At 37.9% G+C, this 19221-nt stretch overlaps 1 protein-coding gene across 5 annotated transcripts in view; it reads right to left on the bottom strand.

The window, feature by feature from the left end:
- luzp2 (leucine zipper protein 2) overlaps positions 1 to 19221 on the bottom strand; it is a 327898-nt gene that overhangs the window by 153439 nt on the left and 155238 nt on the right. The window lies entirely within an intron of this gene.

Raw genomic sequence — 19221 nt, 5'->3', positions numbered from 1 at the left:
CAAAAACAAATACCGCATAACAGTGCAGGAAAAAAAGAACTCAAAAACTGCACCTGCACTCAACAAATAGGCCACTGAAGTACCTTCATTTATCATGAGGCAAAGACACGTCACCATTGATACCCTGTGGTCTCAGGGCAACGCATCCCAAGCATTTATTCCTGTGAGATGTCATCTGGCATTTGCACAAGGGAATTGACAGAATTGATGTTTCTTTGCCGTTTTTCTCTGAACAAACCAATCATTTTTTTCTTCCTATTACTTGGAACCCAATGGAATGTTACAGTTGCTAACCGATAAGAACAAAATGAAATCTAGCCGCAAGCTGCGATTCCGGGGTTCAAGCCAATGTGGACCGTTAGAAGGCGAAAGCTGCGAAGTGCAATAAGAACTAGTCAGAATCAGAGTAATTGTAATAGTCAAGTCCATTTATGCATACAAGGATACAATATGTTCATTCTAAATGAATGATTGAAAAGGTTTAATTGCACAACAAATTAACAGTCGCATAGGACCATCATCATGTCAGACAAGAACTATAAGAAATAGTCATCATATCATACAAGAACTAAACAAATAAATGACGGTTTGATTGTGTCTGCATGAAAACTATTTAATGATAAGTATTGGGTTTGGGAACTAGGAGCCTTCAACACACTTATAATTATAATGGCTACATTTCTGTTTGTAATTGTTATTTATTTTACTGGTACACTCGAGGTGTCACATAATACCAGGATATACCCATATATACTCATTCTAGCTAAATCCAGTTCCAATTTACATTCTTGAATGGTCATTTTTAGATGCGAAGCACCTTTATGACCAGCAATGTCATTAACTCACTCAGTCAGTAACTCAGTCAGTAATTTAGTCAGTTAATTAATGGTTCTTGAGGCAAATTTGTAGAGTGAGGATAGATGGATGTCTGTAGCAAGTTTCGTGTAAATTGGATTCACGGAGTAGGAATTATGACCTTCATCAATTGAATAATAGTTGAATTAAAAAATATTGAAAATTAGGCAAAATACGATTGTACTAGGTGTTTGTTTCTGACTAATTTCTGTGATCACAATGTTTTGCGTTAGTGTTTTAAACATCAAGACATTTTATCACATTTCATCTGTCTCTGCTGATGTAAAATGTGATGAAATTAGGAGTTGGGCGTATCTACAGGCCAGAGTACAGGGCCTGTCGAAAGAAAGGGGCATGTCGAAAGCATGTTTCTATTTGCCAATAAGTCAGATGATTAAATACATCATCCAGTCAAAAGCACACTTCAAAGAAGTTGGCGTAATGACAGCGTTTGGGAATTAGGAAGTGCATCTCAGTTTCTATGGTCATTCACATAGCAATATGTGAATGGCCATAGAATATGACATCGAGTATACATTCAAATAATGTTTGAAAACCCAATGTTGTGGTATTTATGTGTACTGTTGCGGTCTGCGATGCAAGTAGTGCAGTGCATCTTTTTTTTCTTCTATGATGTTTATATATATTGTGCAATATCTTAACCAGTTTTTTGTGACACGAAACAGTATGTTTCATCATATGTACGCTTGATATCGGTATTGGAAATTTTTGATGGATGCATGATGTGTGGCACATAAGTTGTCTAATGCTCTTAAATCAGATATTTTAAATGTGATTTCTCATACAGGCTGTGTCAACTGGGGTCTATATTCTGAAGAATTTCAAAATGAATACCAGGTCTTGGAATGTGGCACAATCTACAAAAACATTTCCAAAGGGCTCTGCGGCTATGGAAATAAGGGGGTGTTTTACGCATTTTAATCAACAATGGACAACGGTGAAAAAATTTTGAAAATCTTTCCACCTTCTGAATTGTGCCCCTAGGTTTATTCTATTTTACAGCAAGCTCTATCCAATTCTCTTTTCTTGTTTTTGGCATTAGATAGCACTGGCAATGGAGTAGGTTGTTTTTTTCTGCAGTTGTGGAAACTCTCAAAATTTGCATCAAGCTAGAGATAGTTCATTGAGCTATGTCAGGGGAACAGAGATTGTCATTCTTTGAGAAACTCACAAACTCCAGTTGTTACTCAAAATATTGCAGTTTAGTAAGCCTCTAGTGCCAAAAAGCTAATTTCCCCATTGAAGCCCATTCAAACCAAAGAATTTACCCTGGCCAAATTCAATTATTTTGGCCAATACTTTTAAACTCTAAAATTTCTTTACACCACACTATAATTACTATCCAGTCACCTTTTTTTTCTTTTTTGCTGAGCCCCACACTAGAAGATATATGATTTATTTAATTCCAATTTGACCTGCATAGTTTTACATCACTGTGCATGCACCTGCTTACACAGGCACACCCACACATGAATGAGTACAAAGCTATGACTATGACTTGTGACTTCACTGAAAAGGGTTGAACTGCGAGAGTTGCGTACACAGAACCAATGTTTCAGAATACATTGGGTATGAAACATTGATCTCAGATTACATGAATTCACCATCATTATTGTTTTGATTACATTATTACCATTAATATTACTAATAATAATGTTACTTGCCATAATGTTCTTGTGTCTATTGTTCATGGTGATGAATCATGACTAATAAATAAATAAATAAATAATAAAGCTGTCGTATGTTAAATTAAGATGCTATTATTCTGATTCCACCATATTATTATGACTACATTGTTATTTTGATATTGCTACAAATAGCCTGCTGTTATTTGAAATATTTTTAATTGTAATTTCTGTCTTTGCATGAAGATGGTGCAGATGATGATGAAGAGTAAGTAATCACATATGAAAAATAAATAGGCCATGAACATAAATAAATAACGAGAACAGCCTAATAAATTTAATTTGCTCTTAAATTAGTTTTGAGATGATGCTATGTTGCTGATTAAGGTGAGGAGATGATTGAATACTGCTACTCTCATTGAAGTACTTCTCATGCTAAAGGCCCAGTTAATAGCAGATAGTGACAATGGCATCACATTTTGCTTTTAACTGAAGGCTACCATTACCCGCTTTTCAAAGGATACAAATGTTAATTTTTTTTCCTGTGAATTTGCCATCTCAGCATGTAGTTCATGATAAAAAAAACACACTGACATGAAGCATAATTGACCATGACAGTTTGGAGTGATCAGCACTAGGCAATGACATCTTGAATAATTTCCACCTTGTACTGCTTAGGTTATCTTAGTACCAGAGTTCACATTTTTACATTAGGCTACAATCAAATTACCAACTACATTCCTATTTATTTTGGAAGTCACTTGTCTCTCTCCTTAAATGCAGCAGCCAGCTAGCTTGCTACCTACAATAACACAAAATGACTGACAGCGCACAACACGTTTTGATTGTTGGATTTCAATCAGTCAATAGTTGTGGCTAGGCTGCTAGCTATAATTACTTATGTTACAGACCTACAGACATACAGTACAGTAATGGGGCAAACACTTGTGTGGATAGGTCTGTAATAGTCTATATTCAATAAATATGGCTAAATACTAATTTTTATCTGTATTTATTTATTCATCCCCCCTTTCTGCAATGTAAATGACTGTATATTTTTTGATCTGCTTGTAAATATGAATGTTATTGTTATGTTCTGAGTAAGGACCCACACGCAGACCAGGGAAATCCAAAAAACGTTGTCTTTAATCAGTCCGAGGTTCGAAGCCAGGTAATCAGAGAGAGGACGGTGCCGAATCGAGTTTCCAAAAGAATAGTGAAAAGACAAAAACCAGGAGATCAGAATGGCGAAGGTACAAAGGGACAGGCAAAAGAGAAGTCAAGGCAAAGCGAAGGTCGAACCAGAAGCAAACAAAACCAAAAGGGGCAGGCAAACTCGAAGTCGGGCAAAGGGGTGTCGCAGGAATCTCGATAGACAAAGGCTTACAAATAATCGGCACAATGAATACGATCAACGTTCTGACTCTGAGCTTGTGGAAAAGACTGACATTTATACACTGGGGAAGGTAACAATCAAGGAGGGGTTAACATCCAGGTGAAGAACATTAGGAAAACTAATTCAATGACAGGGGACTGACAAAACGCGGACTGGAATCACAGACAACAATGATAATAGACGGCCTGGGTGAAGCAGGTAAAACACGTGCAGAGAGAGAGAGGTGCAGTCAGAGCAAGAGACAGGTGCAGGCAATTGCAGAACTCAGCGTTAGAGCAGGCTAGAAAGAAAAGGGGCGGAGCTACAGCGCAGCATGGAAAAGGGGAGACTGGTTAATGTATTAGTATAGTGATCTAAACTATCAAAAACCCAAAACTAGTGTGTGTTAGTCCATTAGTAATATTCACATGTTAGTATATTAGTGAGGTTAGTACTTTACAATCTATAAGTTAGTAGGGATTAGTAGAAATTAGTAAAACTAGAAATAGGCAGGAAGTAAGTAAAGCGAGACTGGAAAGAAGGGGGGAAACCACGAAAACCCGGAACCACCCGAATAGTGAAATCACACAAGTACAGGGGAGTGAAGCAGCTCAGGGAACACAGACACAGAGACAGTACTGGGGAGACAAGTGACCGGAAATACAGACTACAACAGTTATATGCTACTAGGAAAATTTCCCCATGGGGAAAACAAAGTTTGAATTAGCTTCCCAAAAAGGTAAACACAGGTGTAAACATTTGCCATCTTTCACACAAAACCAAGATAAGATATTGTTATTGACAGATGGAGCTAAATGTGCAATGGGGAACTTATTGATAATGGTGCTAGAGCATTTGTGATTATGTAATTGGCAGGAAAATGAAGAAGAAGGGGAAAAAACAAAATAACCCAAGGCTTTATTATGTGGGGTTTATTATTGGTTTGGTTTCTGTCCCTTGTCTTTTTCTAGTCCAGGTTTCAGCTTAAAATGAGGCTCAAAGATGTGTGCACATCAGACCTGGGTCCAATACAAATACATATTTAGGGGTCCAAGCAGCGAAGCTAGTGGAACCCTATTGTATCTGTTAGGATTATTATTATTATTATTATTATTCTTATTATATTTCTCCGCTAAAAGTGTCTGAGGCTCAGCAACCATAAGTCCTAGAGCAACCAAATTTGGCAGGTTGGTTCCTATGGCCCCCCACTACTCAGGCACAAAAAAATCACCTATGTCGGCCAGATGGTGGCGCTATAACAAAGGGTTTTGTGTAAAAGGCCATAACTCCCACATATTAAGGTAGATCAACACAAAACTTAATCGACCTATGCATCTGAACGTGCTCTACAACTTTGCCATTGGCACCACCTATGTCCGCCATATTGTTTGGCCGCCATTTTAACTTTTTCCTTGGGGTGTGGAAGCTTTCTCCGCTAAAAAGTTTGAGGCTCAGCAACCATAAGTTGTAGACTAACCAAATTTGGTAGGTGGGTTCCTATGGCCCCCCACTACTCAGGCACTAAAAATCACCTATGTCGGCCAGATGGTGGCGCTATAACAAAGGGTCATGTTTAAAAGGTCATAACTCCCACACCGTAAGTCAGATCAACACAAAACTTCATCGACCGATGCATCTGAATGTGCTCTACAACTTTGCCATTGGGAGCACCTATGTCCGCCATTTGGACTTTTTTATTAGTTGGGGTGCGGAAGAGCTGGAGCTCCAAATCTAAACGGTTACGACATCTAGTAAACTTCTTTACGGCAAGCGACATCCATGGCGACGCAAGTAATCCGCACTCGTAAACCGTAAAGTCTAGTTTTTATCAGTCAGAGGACGGTCTGAACGTCGGGGAAGGAATGGAAGACAGTGCCACCCAGAGTGTGTGCTACGATACCAGTTTGTAAGTTTGTTAGTAAAAGCGTTTTGAGAGGATGAATAACTACTTTTCTTTGGCATGGATCCATTTGAAGACAGTATCGGGTGAGTTTGTTAAGTCTTTAAATCTGTCATTATGGTGAGAAATAGCTAAACCATTTTATTGGTAGGTTTTGAGTTTCTGTGCAAACGTGCGAAAACACGCTGGTATAGTAAAACAATGATGGCAATACATGTATAGTCCCCTTCCTTCCGTTGCTACCATAACATAACACACTATCTTGTGTCTACAGCTGCAGTTTCTCGCTGCAATTTCAAATATTGAATATAAACAAAAGACGCAATTTATGCTGTAAATTGTATTCTCTATTTAATCTCTAAATTGACTGTAAGCTTAGGGTTGTAACTAGGTAGTTGTTTCGTAGGTGACTTAACTCGTCTTAACTATTGCTTGTATTTTTGCATAGACTGCATTGTTGCTGTTCTCGTTTGTGTTAGTGTTAATCAGTTTAACCTACAGGGTCCAAGTTGAACTATGCGGTTGTTCCCTGCACTTAGAACGGTAGGCTACTGCCCTCTAGGGTTTTGTTCCTGGTTATGGTTATACATTTTGTTGTACGTCGCTCTGGATAAGAGCGTCTGCCAAATGCCTGTAATGTAATGTAATGCAATATTCTGTAGCAACAAGATAAACCCGACATTAGCCCTAAAATATGCCAATACAGCAGTGAAAACGCTGCTCACTGAATAACGAAATAAACGAGACATTTTTAAAAAAAATTATACCATGTCATTCTACAGTCAATATCTGGGACTAAACATTGAATAAATATACAATCTTACCATTGGTTTTACGCGTAGAGATGTCCCTTTTGCGAATGAGTGGTCATATATTGTCTTGGACAATCTGTTTGTGAAATATACGTGGATTTTTGATCACTGGGTAGGCTACGTTCAAAAATAGCTGTGCGTAATACCACACCTGTTGCTTACGGCGTTGTCGCCCTTTTTAGGGCAATTTTGTCAGGATCCGGGGTAGGACTCAATCGCAGACAAAAGATCCAGTGAAAAAGTGGCGATTTATTAATACCAAACAGGGCGTCAGGAACAATAACAGTCTCATGGTCGCTAAACAGGCACAGGTCAAAAAATCCGAGAATCCAAATCCAACAAGGCAAAGGTACAGAAACGGAGCAGGAAAAAATCAGGTCGAGGGCACAGGCAAGAGTCAAAAAACCGGAAGCTAAGCAACAGAGCAGGCAGGCTAGAGGCGTAGTCAACAAACAGGCAAGGAATCAAAACCAGGAAATACGGAGATACAGGGCAAAACGCTCGAACGGCAACTGAGAGAAAACAGAGGCACGATCTGGCACAGGCTAATGGGCTAACAGAAATATATAGCAACAGAAACTGAGTGGAAGATGAGTAGCAGGTGGAGATGGCTGCCGAGGCTTGATTGAATGATGAGGCAAACAGGCAGGACTGGGGCGGAGCGTGGGCGGGAACCAGGAACCTAGGGAAAAAACCAAAGCACGCCCCATGCACTCGCACACACACACACAAAAAGCAAGCACGCAAAAATAAAATAAAAATAAACGGATTAAAAAAAATGAAATAAACAAAACAATAAATAAAGAAACAGGAACACAACGGAGACTCAGGCAGACCTCCTGACAAATTTGGCTTGACTGACAATTCATTTATTCAGTAGGTGAGAGTATAAGCTTTCTAACGATGTATAACATGTCTGATTTTGCTTTTGGAATAGCATTTTATAGGTCCGCGTAACTAAAATTTTTCTTATCTGCCAATGTCTAAATAAATAAAACGGTAGGCTACTTTGCGCGCAGCACGCAGATCGCGAGTTGATATTACGTCTTTTTTTTTCGTTTTTTCTCAATGTCGTCTTTATTATTTGAAATGCGTATTTATGTGTTATTATTATATCTGTCTCTGAGGCGCTCTGAAATGTGCATTCTCTGCTAAGCTGAGCAATGGATTGGAATATGTGTCTGACGTAGTGTTGCACGGTATACCAAAACTTCAGCACTTTCTCGGTAGAAAAAAAAAAAAAAGGAAACGGTTCGGTATTAGAATATTCCGACGTTCAGTAGTTTTGAGTCAAATGTAAACGCCAGGGAAAATTGTCTCCCGCATTACTGATTGAGAGGATGAAAAGTGTAATTTGTCAGAATCTTTGCTAGAAGGCAGTAGCAACTAAGGTTGCCAAGTGAGGTGACTTGCGCTTGTGCACTCAGCTCGTTGATACAGCGCAAGCTTTGACTCAGTTCACTTCAGTAGCAATAGGTGTTCCAATTTGGAAATATTTAATTATAGATAGATGCTGTATTGTTATTAAAATATGCTGTTTTAAAATCTATTTAAAGGTGAAAGACCTGTTTTAAAGATTATTTAGTTTACAACTGTTTAATTTTTGAAATATATTTCACATATTTTTCTATTGTTCAGTGTTGTAACACTATAGGCCTATGCATATTAATATGTTGAAGAGGCTTCAACTTAAAGGTTGTTAATGAACCAGGTTGCTTATAAACCATGAATTCGAAAATGAGGTCAACCCTTGTGGACATTATATTTCTGATCTATTAAGGTAATTTCAGTATCGTTAGGTACCGAGTATCGAATTAGCATCATTTAAGTTTCAAGTATCATTTCAATATTGAGTATCGTGACACTACACCTGGTATCAGTATCAAGGTCAAGATTTTGGTATCCTGACAACACTAGTGTGATGCCTTTTAGTTGCGGCGCAGAAACACTGCAGCTGTGCATACACGCCGGGCCATCTAAGTGTTACGACATGCCATCTAAGTGTTACAACATAGTAAAGGCCTTTACAGGAAGCGGCCAGGACACATCCAGGGCGACGCAACTAAGTCATTCGACAGCGTCTCTTCGCACAAAATTGGCCATAAGTCATCAATATTTTATACAATCATCATAATATTCAGTAGATATGTTGGGTGCAGGCATATGATCATGAGGACAAAGCCATTTTAAAATCGCTCCATAGGGGGCGAGATGGTGCCAATGCTTGGACCCCTCCCAACGCCGCTTGCGGCTTTAATTGTATTTGTATTTGAAAATGTAGTTAAATACATATTTGAAATATTTTCAAATACATTTACAAATGAAATGCTTTGTATTTGATGGGATGGTATTCCATTCCTCAACCAGGATTTGTCACAGGTCAGCCAACGTGGTTGAATGGAATGGCCTGCCAACAGCCCAGACCTCAACCCAATTGAACACTTGCGGGATCAGCTCGGGCGTGCTGTACGTGCTAGAGTGACCAACGCAACCACGGCTGACCTGCGACAAATCCTGGTTGAGGAATGGAATGCCATCCCACAGCAACGCGTGATCAGGCTGGTGACCAGCATGAGGAGGAGGTGCCAGGCTGTTGTGGCTGCGTATGATTCTTCCACCCGCTACTGAGGCTCCTGACTGTTTGTTCAATGAATAAAGCGTAAAATTAACAATATGTCTTGTTTGTACCTTGTTACTGATAGAAAGTTCAATCATCCAATCCCCCAAACAACTCAAAACAATAGAGTTAATACCAACAGAAGAATACACTGTTTGACATTGGCAAGAAAATTTGGCACATTGGAACCCCACCCACATAATCAGCTGTGCTGCTCATCCCACAAATGCATGATCCTTACAAATGGGACATCATTGTAAAGGGAAACGAAGAGGCTTTCCAATGATATAAGATGCAATGCTAATAATACAGGAACAACAGAGATATGATCGACCAAACACAAATTTCCAAACTTTTTTTGAGGAGTTTATAAATTATTTAATGGAAAACTAAATACTTTCCCAAATAATATTTAAAAAATACATTCCTTTAAATAAATACTAAATAAATTTCTGAGAAACCAAATACTTTAGTATTTAGAGCCTTTGAAAAATACATTACATTAATTTTTTCTGTGATAGACAACAGAAATGACTGAGCCAGCAACAATGCAGCTTCATACTGAAGGGAGTATCCCAGAGTTCTTTGTAGAATCTTTGTGAGTGGCGCTCAATGTGATGTCAGCGAGTTATAATACTGAGTGCACTCCAGGGGAGCTACTCGGGGCTAGGGGTTGAATTTGGATTATGGGCAAGGGTAGCCTATTACGCTGGCAATTTTAAACAACACATGTGCTGCCTCTAACTGACAGTAGCCTAAATGCCCGTACATGTCTTTGCATAGATGGGATGGCACTCAGACTTCTTCATAAGCTACTTGCCAGTTTATTTGTATCCATGCAATCTTTTTTAAAGTTAGTGGCCTTTTACTGTATTTCCTTTTTTCTATTGTCAGAGTGTTCAAAAGCCATATATAGTTTTCTCTTTTACATTTTGTAAGGTCAGACACTGATAAAATAGAATTCAATTGTGCGTATTCACTACCAATTAAGCCCTTTGCGCACATGCAAAATCTGGCCAGTACGTTTAGGGGGCACCCTATTTAAAGCTTTATAACTCCAGATGTGAGCATCACAGAGACTTTTAAAGTCTAGATTAGTTTATACCCAGTGTCTCCAAATCTATCCAAAATGTCTAAATTATACATTGCAGTAAATCACAAAGTAATCATGTATTTCAGTACAGATCAACTGTTTTGACTCAAGAAACTTGCTGTTGCATCATTTTCAAGTGGAAGTTTCAAGCTTTCTGTCTGTACAGTGGCCTAATATCTATGGGTATATCCAAAATCTCTCCAAAAATGAAGAAAATGTTTTTTGTCTATTATAAAGCATATAAATGTGCCCCTTATGAAGCTTTAAGATGAAACATTGATGTCAGATTTAAAAATGCAAAAAATGCAAAAACATTGTCACACAATGTGGTGCAGTACCTAAATGTGTAATAACTCTTGTATGATTTTTCTGTACTCTACAGTATGTAATGTTTTCTTGTATGGGGATGGGATGATATGAAAACAATATTCAACCATCCAGCACGTTTTGGCGATGTTCCAGCTTTCACATCATATCCAGTGCATAAAACACAAACACTACTGAACTACTAACGAATGCCTATGTTACAATGAGAAACATTCTCATAATAAAATACCACTAACTTATTGAAAAACACTCAGTTTCAAAAATAACATATAACCAAAATATTTTTAGCAGTAATTCTTACATAGCGATGATGAAATGTTATCCATGTTCAGTAGATAGAGACAGAGAATCATTGCTGTCGTTCTCCTCTTCTGACTCACTCCATAAAACTATGTCAGCTAGGTCTATCAGCTATCATATGGCTCAAAAGTCCTCAGTAATAATAATATTTTCCAATAAATGACGAAAATAATCTATAACGTTTCACCGGATGCAATGTCTTTTACCGCTACCACAGAGTAAATGCATAAGGCGGGGATGATGAGAGAAAACTTGTGGTTATGCAGGGCTATAAACGCTATTCAGTACAATTAGACATGTTATACATTGTTAGAAAGCATACTGTCACCTACTGAATAAATGAATTGTCAATCAAACCAGATTGTATTAAAAAGGGCAACAACACCGTAAAAAGGGCGACAACACCATAAACAACACGTGTGGTATTACGCACAGCCATTTTGGAACGTACCCAGGTGTCACAAATGCACGTATATATTTCACAAACGGACTGTCCAAGATAATATATGACCACTCAGTCTCAAAAGGGAAATCCCTATGCGTAATACCATTAGTAAGATTATATATTTACTCCATATTTAGTCCCAGATATTGACAGTAGAATGACATGGTATAATTTTAGGAAAAAAATTGTCTTATTTATTTTGTTATTCAGTGAGAAGAGTTTTCCCTGCTGTATTGGGATATCTTAGGGCTATTGTTGGGTTTATCTTGTTGCTATGATGGAAAACAATTTTTTAGTGGTAAAAGAATATTTTATGAATGTCCAGTAGACACTATTGTTCAGTGTGTCATGGGCGGTGGGTGTAGTTGTAGTGTAGTTGTGGCGCAACAATGGTGGCACTGCAAAACTCCGTATTCAGTGTAGTTTTTGTGTATCATGTACTAATAAAACTAGAACGCTGAGTTTGTGTTTTCATTCATAGTTTGGTTGCAGGAGCAATGAATTGAGCAACCTAGGCACGTCGGCGTGCAAACCACTCAGGGGCTTACGTGAAGGGGCTAAGAATGGAAATCGGTACAATTGGACTGGGGCCGTCAGCAGCCACCTGACGGGGCATCATCAAAATACTATCCTCTAATTAGACAAAATGCTCAACTTTCAGAACATAGCCAGTGCTTTTCAAATCTTTAAAAAGCTTGGTGCAACTGCACATTGCACCACTGGCCTTATGTTGTGAAAGTATTTTTAAATAATTCAATTAAATAAAATACGTTGTATTTGAAAATGCAGTATTTTAAACCTTTTTTTAAAGACATATTTGAAAGTAATTGCAAATACATGCAAATGCTCCTTAAATGTATTTTTTAATGTACCATTTTATTTTAATGCAGTTTAAATACTAAATGCTGAATCTCAATAATTTATAACTTATAACTTTAAATATGTATTTGACCCATTTGTCTGGTACATATGTATGGATTAAAACATATAACATATTTTCTGATTATTATTATTATTATTATTATTATTATTATTATTATTAGTTTGGCTAGTTTTTAGGTTTTTTTGCTGGTTTTTTTATTTTTGAAGGGAGGGGGCTATACATGCAAACATGAAAGACACAACAAGAAAAAAAGCAAAAGATAGCATCTGGATTGAGATCTTATTAATCTCTTCTGATGCAGCCAGAGACAGAGAGTAAGATATTAATAACTATAATAATCCATGGGCTAGAAATGATATGTGTCCTTAGCACATAGTTCAATTATCTTGAGTGCAGAAGAAGGCTTTTTGTGCATGCCAGATAAGACCCAGACAAAATAGTGGGAAAAAGCTGCCACACAGGAAGTCTTAATTACATTGATTATGTGTGTAATGTAAATAGATAAAAATTGAGTCGTTAAACTGTACTATTCTATGGGTCCTCATGAACCATAAACCCCTTTCTCTACCTTAATTTTTTTGTGTGACACAAAAAAGTATCATCTACAAATGAAGCTGGATTTGTATGACACACCATTTATTTGTAAAAGTAAATGTCTAACAACTTGACTTGGCCCTGGAGGATGTTTTTGAGTTTTGTTTCACTTGATTTAACTCCAGCTAACTGTTAAACCAGTGATCAAATAAGCCATCAGCCGTCTGGAGTTTGGAGTGGGTTTAAGGTTCATGGTGGTGCAAACTGCTTTTTATATTTCTCTAGAACTTGAGTTAGGAAATCAGAACTTTAGTAAAGCTTCAATTCAACCATGAAACAACAATCCAAGGCCAGGTCATGACAGCAGAGGCTCTAAGAGGACAGCTGGCAGCCAGGTTCCCCTGGGTGCCCACCTCTGTAAACAGTACTGCTGCTGCCAAGGCCTTAAGGATTGCCAGTTGAAGTGTCATTTTGATAAACTGACCTCCCTCCAAGGGCCAACACATTAAAAAAGCACACACAACAAAAAATAAATCACTTTCAAAAGGCACATCTGTTTAATACATAATTGATTACACAACAAGGTTAATGTGATTTCACAACAAATTTGTTCCCCCATGAGTCACGTCCCTGGGCACGAATCGGACAGAAGCCTGGCAGGAGTTCTAGGGGAGATTGTCACCATAGATTAAAGGGCCAGGGGAGTCATCCTCACCTCCCCCTCCCAAAAGACAGGCACAGCTGGCTGCTGGCTCCAATCACAAAGCTGGCAATTTTGCATCATAATTTAACATGCATTATGGCAACACACATCACTTTTATTAAGACAGCATTAGTGTGGCAACTCACACATTTCAGTGAGAAAACAAAAGCAAAAAAAAAGAATAATAAATTACTGAAACTAATCACTTTTATTTGCTTTTGAGCACACTTGTCAATATAACAAATATACAAATTCAGTTAGGTCAGCATTTGATATTTCTTTTGTGTCATGTACGATTTCTCTACACTTGCTTTCAATTTATGAACGCACAGTTCTGCAGTTTTTGATGTTATTTCTATGACTCATTCAATTAGTGATGAAATAGTTCTTAAAAATACATGTTTGGAAAAGAAATTTAATGAATTACAATGTTGAACAAAACCAAACAGCACTATATTGCTAAATCTCTAAGCAGCCTTCAAAAGATTTTGTGCAGTTACATTAAAATTATTCTACCTTTCTTACCCCTTTAGTTTGGTGTTACAATACGTCCTGGAAAGTTTTTTTGAGAAATTGGATCATTGAGAACTATCCATTTGGCTACACAACAGTTTGTTTAAAATTAATAGACCGATTACATTTCAGATGCGGATTCTGAAAGCGTGGTTCATCTCTGTCTTATAAAATGTGTACTTTCATGTAAAACTGGCATATGGGCTACAATAAAACGGTTTGCTTATCTCCTTTTCAAATACCCCTTAATATGGGTGGAATTTAGAATCATCATTAGATTCTTCCATAAGCCTTCAACAGGAAGATCATTGCTACACTAACAAAAGCAACACAACAAACAGAACACTGATGATGCTATTAAAGACAAGAAATTACAAAATTATAGATTAGAAAAATGAGAATTACACATCATGCACTGTATGTTGCAACTCAAACACATCACTGCACTTGCAATATCATTGAATAATTCTAGCTCAAAGTTTTCTCTAAAGTGGTCATTAAAGTGAAATGTGTAGACTATTCTCTGCAAACATTGCAAGGTAAGCATTCAGCAACTAGTATCTAATCTGTGTTCAGAGCAAGAGACTAATTGGAATCATGGTTGTGAGTCCTGGGAGAAATGCTTCTGTTGTATCCTGAAGTAACATGAATTTATTATGGGGGTCTGTTCAAGGTATCCAGGGATGTGCCATGAAAACACATACACGCTCACACAGAACTTTCTTGCCCATGGGTCATAGGCCCTTCTGCAACAGAGATCCTTACACACTATACCTTGGGCTTTGTAGTTACTGTTCCAAAATGTGTAGTAGGTAAGCATGCACTGAAAACCCTTTGGAGGATTGAACATCACAGCGCAGATTGTAGCATTATTTATTAAAACTTGTCCCCAGAAGCCCCTGCTGCTGTACCATTGTGATGCTTCCCAAAAAGAGAGCGGTGATCAAGCAATTGTACAAATGGTACGTACCCACCAGTATACTTATCAGTGTACAAATACGTAGAATACTTTACCTGACTTGTCTATTCATTGGTTACCATAGTATCAAGTCTAATTTAGTATGCTGAGTGAGGTGCAAGTCTACACAAATCCATTCTAGAGCTCATTATTGTGAGAACTAAATCCATTGTATAGTTCCCATCCAGCCTGATTGCTACTGCAGGTTGACACAGGTATGACATAAAATGGAGATTCTAGATGCAGCTAGCTATTACATGAATTAACTAATAAAATTAATGTTAAAGTCAATTGATTCTGTTTTATTGGGGGAAGATGTAGCTTTGCTAATATGTTAGACTATGTTACTTAACTGTATCAGGTAGCAAGAAAACTAGATACCAAGCTGAAATCGTTACTATTTACTGTTTTTTAAGTATTCAGCTATCTCAAATGTTGCAGGACATTTCCATAACTACAGGAGAAATCAGATGTGAGGGCTATTGGTTATCTGAAACATTCTTGCAATGTTTTGTTTTACTTGCAGACCTATGGGTGTTAAGTCTTAAATCTGCTGGAAAATTCCCAGATCTAAATCATAGGAGAAACATTTCATGATGATCAACATATTTCTGTAGCAAATTAATACATCTCAATTTGAATAACTCCACTCTGTCAAGTCTTCACCTGGTAATGTGTCTCCCAAATTCATTGTGCAAAGATGAAGAAAATAGTGTAAAGCTTTAAAATTGTAAAGCTTCCAATATTTCAATTCTTAAAAGGAGATTCCCATCATGTTTGAGTGCAGGCTTTACTGACAAAATAATGTTTATAATTAGAGTTCCCTTATGATTAAACCTACTGGGTATGCTTAGTTTGACTGCATCCCAAACACACTGGAAGCTGAGCCTGGTCTGTTTAATTATTTGATATCCTCCCCCCATGCCTAATGACTGTGTAACACTACAAGTCAGAAAGTGTCCTCCCTACATGAGGGTGTAATTCTGTGGTGACCCAGAGAAGCATGGACAACTAAAGCCCACCCAACAACCTTCTGTTAGAGAACCAATTATCAAACATATTTTCTGCACAGATATCCAATACTAGACTATACACACTGTCTAGTAAATATCATCACAGCACAATGCCGTAAGGTGGCTTGTTGGCTTGTCTGTGTGCCGCTTGTGTCCTGTGTGAGGCAATAAAGAGGGCTGCCTCCCTTAACACAGACTGTGTCCCCATGGTTTCTCTGTCTTCTGAAGTTTGTGCTTTTTAGTAGATGCCATCCAGGCACTCCAGTCTGGTAGGCAGTGTCTGTGTAAGTGCCTAAAGTCCACTTTCTGCTCAAGAAGTTATTGTGACTGTACCTTACAGATGAAGCCAAATGAAATGTCTGCCACATTATTTAGGTTCTTCAAATTACCGCAGGCAAACCTGCCGATTCACCAGGGATGCCACTCTTAACTCTGGTCATTGGGAAAAAAATTCAACCAATGATCTGAAGTGGTCAACAACAACAACAACAACAACACCAGGAGGTGCAAGGAGATACAGTGCCCTTGTCAGCAGTCTTTGAAATAGGCCTACAGGCTGTTTAAATGGTCATTTTAATCAAAAAATTGATGACTGTTAACGGAGCTAAGAACTAAGAACAACTAATTACCTAAAACAACTAATTAGGACGCCTAATTACTAATACACGCATCATGGCTGCAGATGTCACAAATAGGCCTATAAAAACTCAGTTGACGATTCCTTTTAGAATTTGACTGTTGGATGTTGTAGCCTACAGTTTTTATTTGTACATTGCAGGTACAATTCATTCTGGCGGGAATTGCTGACAAACATTTGTGACAGGACACTAAGATCTTAAATCTTGGCTCCTTTGTGCATATGTGCATATCCTAAAATTTCAACATAGTTCCATGAATGTAACCTACCTGCAGGGCTACTGCATGCATTGGATTCAGCTGAGAAGGATGTTTTTGGAAACTGTTGACATATCACAAATTAAGCCATAAACAATTTGACCACTAAATGCCGTACAGTGGCCTATGTATTTACCGTAGTGTAGGAATAGCTCAATCCAGAGTGCATCTGTATTTGCATTCCCGATAATCAACCAGTGTGAGTTCACATTCCGTTATTGCATTTTTTTCCCCCATCCACACAAGACTGTTTCAGATACTGTAGCATAGACCTACAACTGGGAACATTTTTAATACGACAGAGATGAATAGCAAATAGACTTATTTTTTGTTTTCCTAAAAAGTGGTGTGGAAGAGGGGAAGGAGCGATCCATGCAGGAAACTGAACACGAGTCCACTATTACCTCATGTTAAAGCCAAAAAGCATGCAACTACTATACTTCTTGGCAGACTCAAATTCTTATTCTTTTTGGGTAAAACTAACAAATAAGTAACTAAATAGAATAGGGAGATCATGGAGATGCAATGGCACCCCCAGGCGCCCCTGGTCATGAGTTTGAATTTATCACTGCACAGTTTATTTGCCCAAAATTTTGGTAATTGTGTAAAGGCCTTAACAATTTTAAGTTGTTTTCAAGGAAATTTACAGCTCCATCAGACATGGATAGCGCAAATGCTCGCACCCAATTCTCATTGCTGTGCAGCAAAAACAAATAAACAAATAATCAAATGTTATAATTATTAAGCATATATATATATATATGTATATATATATATATTCAGTGAGTAAACAAGATGAGTGAAAACCCATTTTATTAATGCAATAAGATTAGTTTAGGTGACAAAAAAGTCCTGACAAACTTAATTTTCCTATTACAATATAAGTTTCTTTATTTTAGTAAAATACATTAAATGCAATATACCTGCCTATGTTAGATCCCTTGGACAGGTAGTGAATTTCAAGCAAATATTCAGCCATGAAGGCCGAGGAGTATTTTCAAATCTGCTCAGGGATAAAGTTTCTGTGAGGCACACAGATCAGGTAAGGGTATAAAAATGTCAAATTCACAGACTATCAATTTGTGCATGGCCATGTCATTACGAAGTGGGTAGGTATATTGTGCTCCCAGGAAACTGCCTAGATTTTCTGTCTCACAAATCTGAGCAAGGACAAAACCTGGTAAGGGAAACCACTATGAGGCCAAACTAAGACCATTGTGAGGATGCCTCTTGATTCTCAATGCACAGCATTCCCTCATCAATAGCAGGTTTACCACCCCCAGGGTGCCCTAACCACAAATACTCTTAAAATGTCCTTGGATGTGAGACAGAAAAGGGAAAGTGTAGGGGGCTTTTCTTCTGAGTCATAGAAGAGCACCATCACGACTTCTCTCTAACTCATTTGAAGTATAGGTGGAAGTGTTTAGAGATGTAAAAAAAAAAGATCTTTTTGGAGACAGCAGTAAGGTATAGCTCGCTGTTATGGTTCAAACCCTCCCTGTTTTTACAGATCTCTCAAAGTATGTGCTTGTATTTTAATCTCAAAAGATGTCAAATTATATATTTATAGTAATTTTCAAGACAGGATAATATGTTCTCAGAAATATTTTATGCTATCCCTCATGCTTCCATGCGCATAAAAAAGATAAGCACTGGCTTGCACTTGAGGGTTTTGATGTGGTTTTTTACAAAACTGTATTTGTGCATGAAAATAGCAACACTTGCATTTCAAGTCAAAGTTTAAGCATGAGAGACAGAATGAGTGTGTGCATTCTGTGTGCTCATCCATTTGGCCATGCACTTCGCCCTCTAGCTCTTGCTTCTTCAGTGGGAGAAGGTACCTGAACTCGGCTCAAAATCAAACATCCGAACTCGGTGGCACATACAAAAACGTGTATATCTGTACTCATTGTGGGTTCAAAGTGTTCGTTTAATGACACTCCACACCAGTGGAAAGTGGATCGTGCCCTGTGGATGTGGGCACTGTCATCCTGGAACAGACCACTCCCATCAGGATAAAAAGTTTTAAAGGTAAATAAATAAATATTTTACATTTAATAGGTCATGGTTCTGTGTTTTCCTGTCTGTGTTTCCCTTGTTGGGCCGCCAGATGGTGGCACTTCTGTTTTGTGTCTTGCTCCCCCCTGTTAATTGTATGATTGTTTTCAATTATCTTGTTATTCCATCATTGTTCCCACCTGTGTCTTGTGATCAGCGCTTCTGGTTTGATTGTTTTTTGAGTTCACCTGTGTCTTGTTACCCCCTGTCTATTTAAGTTCTTTGTCCCCTTGACTCAGGTGCTGGTTCCTTGTGTTTGTTACTGACTTGTGTTTGTTGGACTTACATGTATCTG

Source organism: Anguilla rostrata, chromosome 5 (genome assembly GCF_018555375.3).
Source record: "Anguilla rostrata isolate EN2019 chromosome 5, ASM1855537v3, whole genome shotgun sequence".
NCBI lineage: Eukaryota > Metazoa > Chordata > Actinopteri > Anguilliformes > Anguillidae > Anguilla > Anguilla rostrata.
This window is presented reverse-complemented; position numbering and strand designations above follow the sequence as displayed.